A 6379-nucleotide genomic window follows, 5' to 3' on the forward strand; every position below is an offset into this window, starting at 1 on the left:
CTCCACTATGCCCTGCCATGGCTGTACCCAGCGCTGCCCCACGACGCCCTGTAACGGCCATGTCAGTGGCAGCCCCATCGTGCCACACGATGACGAATCCCCGGAAAAACCCCCAGCCTGATATATATGAGGCTGGGGTGGAAGGGGGAGGGTAAGATATATCTTCCAGAGTATCATCTCACCTGCTACCTTCTCCTTCTCCCTCTCCTTCGATCTCCTCTGACTTGATCGTCGGAGGGCCCCCACTACCCCGGTGGTGGTGCGAGGCTTGCTTGCAGGTTTCACGGCGGAGGGCGGAGCGCAACCAAAGCAACTCAAAGGGAACCCCGTTCACACCGCTGTGCCAATCGTTCTCGGTTTGAACCACCAGCAACAATATTATATTTTATTATTCTCTGTTGTATAATACTATGCAAGGTTCGTTATGGTCATTTTGTTATACCAAAAGTACCTTCTCAGTTTGTTTACCAAATATATTTTAAAGTTTCAAAACACCTTAAAAATATAGGGAGCTTTAATGATGTTTGTCCTTTATCATTTGCTTATCATTGAAATATTGCAGGCCTAAAGAAAGTAGTTCAAGAGGAAGAGTGTCAATTACAGAAGGCACACATGCAGTATTCATAGCACCAACAGAAAAAAACAAAGGACGACCCTACAAGCAAGCTAAAAGAATGAAAACTTTAGTCAGAAAAGATAATGCCTATCCAGAATCTTGATTGATATATGATTGGATATACATACCTCAACTTTTGCACCTTTTTTTATTTTCATGTTAATTGGATCACTTTTAATATTATTACTAAATATAATTTAATGGTTAATGTAGACTTAATTCTCATACTTAATATTTTTTTTTATTTTTTGCTAATTGCAAATTTGATTGCAAATGGAGGATGTATTTTTTTTCTCTAGCAATATATTTTGTTCTACAATGATCAAGACGATATATTTGTAATTAGATAATCTTTTTTTTTATTGCAGAAATGTGAACAAATTTTTATTTTCTAAAATATTTATTTCTTCACCTTATGTTATGCTTGCATTTCAATTAAGGCAGCAAATGGGTCGGGTCGACCCGTGACCCGACCAGCGTGACCCGATCCGATCCGAATTTTAGGACCCGCGAGTTCGGGTCGGGTTCTAAAATTGGATCTGAATCATTTGCTAGGTCGGATTTGTGTTTAACCAATCGGATCCGATCCGATCCAAATGGACCCGAAGAGAGAGAGAGAGAGAAAAAGCTAAAGAGAGTCTCTTCTTTTTTGTGTGTGGGGGTCGTGGTACTGTTGGTCTTTTTTAAGTGAATTTATGGCGGGTTTTCAAGGCAGACAGAAAGGAGATATGGGTTTCTTAGGAGCTTGTTAGCTTGCTCCCATGGCCTTATTATTCTCCAAGGGATGGGAAATGCCAGTCAATGGGGAGGAAAAGCTTTGTACAAAAAAAAAAAAAAAGAGAGAGAGAGAGAGAGAGAGAAGAATAGAAGGAACAAGCATAGGTTCACAGAATCCAAAGGAACTTCGGCCCGTCAGGATTCTCTCTCGATCTATTACACCGTTGATACCTCTTTTCCTTCTGTTTTTTGGTTTTTTGTTTCTTTGAACTTTTGAAGGGAGAAAGTGAGAGAACACTGAACTAAAATATGGGTCATGTGCCAGTTTTCTGCAATGGAATTGGATTTTGAAAGGTCTGGGAACTTTTTTGTCCTCCTGAGACGGGAGCAGGGAGACACCAAGTTCCGTCCCATCAGTCATATGGATAAAAAATAGTGTGATATGAAATTTGGCTTGTGGATGGTAAGTCATGGGTCATCTGTTCTGATAGGAGGTTAATTGCTAGTCTTTCAAGTTATGGGTCACCCAGCACCTCATATTTATGATATGATCAAATTAGCCTAGCTCAAATTCTTTCCCAAAAGCGTAAAAAAAAAAATAATAATAATCCGAACCAAACCGGATCAAATCTGGATCCAAAATAAAAACCCAAATAAAAATTCAAAATAAAGACCCAAACAAAAAATCAAATTAGATTGAGGTCACTCAAAATCCGACTCATTTGCCCCCTAATTCCAATGTAGCTTTATATTTGAATAAAGAGTCTTTTTTTTACTTTCTCCGGAGCATCAACATCCCCTTTGTGAATATGACACCCTGCAAAGAGAGTACAAATTTACTCCAAAGCTCTTAATTTTTCTGTTATTTCAAAACTGCCAATACAAGAGCAACATTCAAGATCTTAGAACTTATCTTAATTTATGATATATTAATTCATCCTACTTGTATAAAAGCATAAATGCAAAACTCTAATGGCTATAATAATAATTAATAAATATAAAAATAATATTAACTAATAAATACATAATTCTAAAAACTATCACATTAATTAATGTGTCTAAGTTTTTCCCATCACCTATAATTCTTTTTTCATATATATCTTTCTAAATATACAAAATTGTATAAATATCCTTGTAAAATTATTACCTACTTATATATCCTTATAAATGTTTCTTTTTACATATCTACCCATTAAAAATATTTTAGTTATTTTAATTTAAAACTATTAATTTTTAATAACATTAGATGATGTAGGTATAAATGAAAAAATAAGAATAAAAAGAGTAGAATAGCAAAACAAGTATTTTATAAAGATATACATGCAAATATCAATTTTAAAAAATATTCATGCAAATTTCAATATTTAAAAAGATATTCAAAAAAAATTCAAAAAAAAAGATTATATGCAAAATCCCATATCCTTAAAAAAAAACAAAGTATACTCTTATCAAAAAAAAAGTATAGCATATAACAAATTCCACAGGCCACAGTTGATCATACATTGCAATATGCAACAGACAAGGCCCTGTTTGGAGGAGCTTTTGGAGGGCCAAAAAGCACTTTCTGGCCCTCCAAAAGTACTTTTAGATAAAAAATGGTGTTTGGTAAAATTTTTGGAAAACTGTTTCATCTTTTGCGGGAAGCTGAAAACAGCTTTTAGGGAGAAGCTCCAATTTGGAGCTTTCCGAAAACGTTGTTTTCAGCTCTGTGAGAAAGCTATTTTTTGGACTAAAATACTCCTATTTAAATCACACTTTTTTCCCCAAAACCCTCATCCCGCCTTTTCCTCTTTCACCCATCCTCTCCCTCTCACTCTATTGTTAGATGTGTGCCCTATAAGCCAATCTGGCTGACATATTATTAATTTTGAGACATAATTTTGTACTTGACTTTATTATTATTGAATAATAAATGGGCATCTTTTTCATTCATATTGTTTATGTGTCTATGAATCGTCAAGAAATTAATAACATAATGATACATATTCTCAAGAGTTGAAAATTTGAGCCATGGTATCATTGGTGATTAATTTCTAAATACTTCTGATCAATGGATCATCACGAGAACGGTGATCGATCCGATGAGGTCAGTGCACAGATCGCTTTCCTTATGGATGGACGAGACTCGAGTCCACAGTGTAGAAACACTGAAGTGATAGTGTAGGTGCTTGTTAGAGAACAAGGGTACTGAGCGTGATCAAGACAAGAAGTCACTTGGATGTCTATCTGCTCGTCAGTGACTTGCTTGATGTTGCAGTAGTATGACTGGTCCTTTGACCTGCAGTGCTTCGACTACTCATAGTGAGGTTATTGTAGTTTGACTGCACATATATATAGTCTGTAGTCATATGGGTCCTTTTAGTGTAGATTGGCTGCAGTAGGTTCACTGTAAGAGTAGGGTATGCACTTACATTGAATCTATCGACCTTGATAGATAAGGAGAGATCCTATGTGATTTATAAGACTGAGTTCTAAGACCTTGGCTAGAGTAGTATATATAGTGGGGAAAGAGTTTTCTACTCTTGAACTCAAGTCGAATAAATCTAGACATATGACAGACGACGGGGTTTGACGAGTTATCTATGACCTCCGGTCTGTAGGGATCCATGATAGAAGGACTGTATCATACGATAACTGCACCTAAAAGTTCATCATTCCATTCTGCTGAGTGGCCACTACATGCTGCTAGGTGTCACTGGTGGATGGTGAGACTCACAGGGACTATCTTGATGGTCGATAATCCCTAGTAAGTTGAGTTGGAATTATTTTAACCTATTGAAAGGAGTTTTCAATGATATTGTGATAGAGATCGCAATATATCTCACTACCAAGTCAGAATAGAACCTATGGGGTCACACACATTAGAGGTATTGACCGATCCGATGGTTGAATTGTGATTAGGAATCACAAATAATCAATTTGATTGATAATTGGTTAACTCGCTTAGAGTTAGTGAGTTGAAGAAGGAATAATTGCAACCGGATTGCAATTTAATTTAATTAATTGGACTTGATCATGAGTCCTACTTGGAGTAGGATCTTTGGAGCTCTAATTGGATTAGGATTTTAAATTAAATTAGAGTCCTACTTGGAGTAGGATTTCTAAGGTCCCAATTACCTTAGGGCTGAAATTTAATAAGTTCTAATCAGATTAGAATTTTCTTAAGTCCTAATTAATTTTAATCTAATTAATTAAAAGACTTCTAATTGGATTAGGATTGAAGAGTTCAATAGAGTCATGGTTTAATTAAATTCTAATTGGATTATAACTTGGATAAATTAAAATGGGTGTATGTTGCCCAGTAGATACAACCCAAGAGGGGGGGTGAATTGGGTCTTTTAAATCTTTTAACCTACTTCTTAAAGTTTTTGATTAATTATGCTAAGTTGTATAGATGCACAGTGAAAGTTAAACTTAGCAACAGTTTGATGTATAGAATGTGACTTGATTGAATATGCTTGCAACTAAAGGATGTGCGGATAAGAGTTAAGCAAGCAATTTATCTAAGTAAGTAAGTGTGTTAGTTAGACAATGACAAGAGGCATTACAAACACAACAAACATATAGTGGTTCGGTGCACCCCAGCACCTACATCCACTCCCCAAGACCTCTTGGGAATTTCACTATAATCCTACAGATTACAGCCGGTTGTTTTACAAGCTCACAACCCAACTTGTTGTTTTACGAGCGCACAACGAACTCGGTCGGTTTTCCCAGGCTCACCGACTAGAACCACCCCGATTGTTTTTCCGGGATCACAATCGAACCCTTACACGTTGGTTTTACCCTCGGCTCACCAACCAACCTAACACCGTTGGTTTTCCCTTTGGCTCACCAACAAACCTTAACCCCTTGATTCAATCCCTTGATTGAATCAAGTTACAAGATATTAAAAACAAAGTTTAAAACAAATCAAAGCTTCTTAAACAAGCAAATATAACAATATAAACAAAATAGTGTAAAGAGAAGCTCTCAACCGAGTTTTGAAGATGAAGGAGCTCGGCTTCTTCTTTACTTGACCCTCTTCTGATTTGGCACGAAGTAGAGGATCACCGAGGCAGCACACGGATGAAGAGGAAGCTTTGTGATTCACTTGGATGCTCTTCTTCTCTCTATTTTGCTTTGAATGGCCCTTTTGTGCTTATGGGAGATTTTCCTTGTAATCTCTTTGAAATCTCTTTCCTAAATGTTCTCTCCCACTTCCATAACTTCTCCCCTAGCTCTCCTCTTGTTTTTATAGCTTTTGATGGCGTGGAAACAAGAATATAGCCGTTAGAGACAAAATAGAGCCGTTGGACACAGTCTGCACTTCCTGACAATATTACCGTTGGGATCGGAGTCGACTCGCGCGATCAGGAGTCGACTCGTCTGTTGCAGGAGTCGACTCGTGCTTTACTGGAGACGACTCGGCCACTGTTCCAAATTTGAATTATTGTGCATCCTCGACTGGGAGTCGACTCGACTTAACCCGGAGTCGACTCGCCAACATCTGGAGCTGACTTGGCATTTTCAGAGTCGGCTCATCCCATGAATTCAGAGGACATTCTTTCTGATTTTCTTCCTCGAGTCGACTCGGATTCTCTTGGAGTCGACTCGGCTCTCAGAGCCCGAAAACTGATCCTCTGCATTTTTGGCTTGTCTGGTCTTGGAGTCGACTCAAACTGTTCTGGAGTCGACTCGGCTCTCAGTTTCCGAAACACAGCCTTCTGCCATTTTGGTGTAGCGCTGCCTTGGAGTCGACTCGAGTTGTCTGGGAGTCGACTCGGATCTCAGAGTCCGAAAACTGCTCTCTGACTTTTTCCTTGTGTTCCACTGAGAGTCGACTCTCGCTTTCTTTGGAGTCGACCTGCCAACCATTGGAGTCGACTCGCGTTCCACAGGAGTCGACTCGAATCTCAGGGTCGAAAATCGCTCTCTGACTTTTGCCTTGTTTTCCTTAGGTGTTGACTTGCCAGCTATTGGAGTCGACTCGAGTTCTTCAGGAGTCGACTCGCCTCTCAGGGTCCAAAATAGCTTCTCTGTCTTTCTGTCTGTTACTCCCTGAAG

Source organism: Phoenix dactylifera, chromosome 9 (assembly GCF_009389715.1).
Source record: "Phoenix dactylifera cultivar Barhee BC4 chromosome 9, palm_55x_up_171113_PBpolish2nd_filt_p, whole genome shotgun sequence".
NCBI lineage: Eukaryota > Viridiplantae > Streptophyta > Magnoliopsida > Arecales > Arecaceae > Phoenix > Phoenix dactylifera.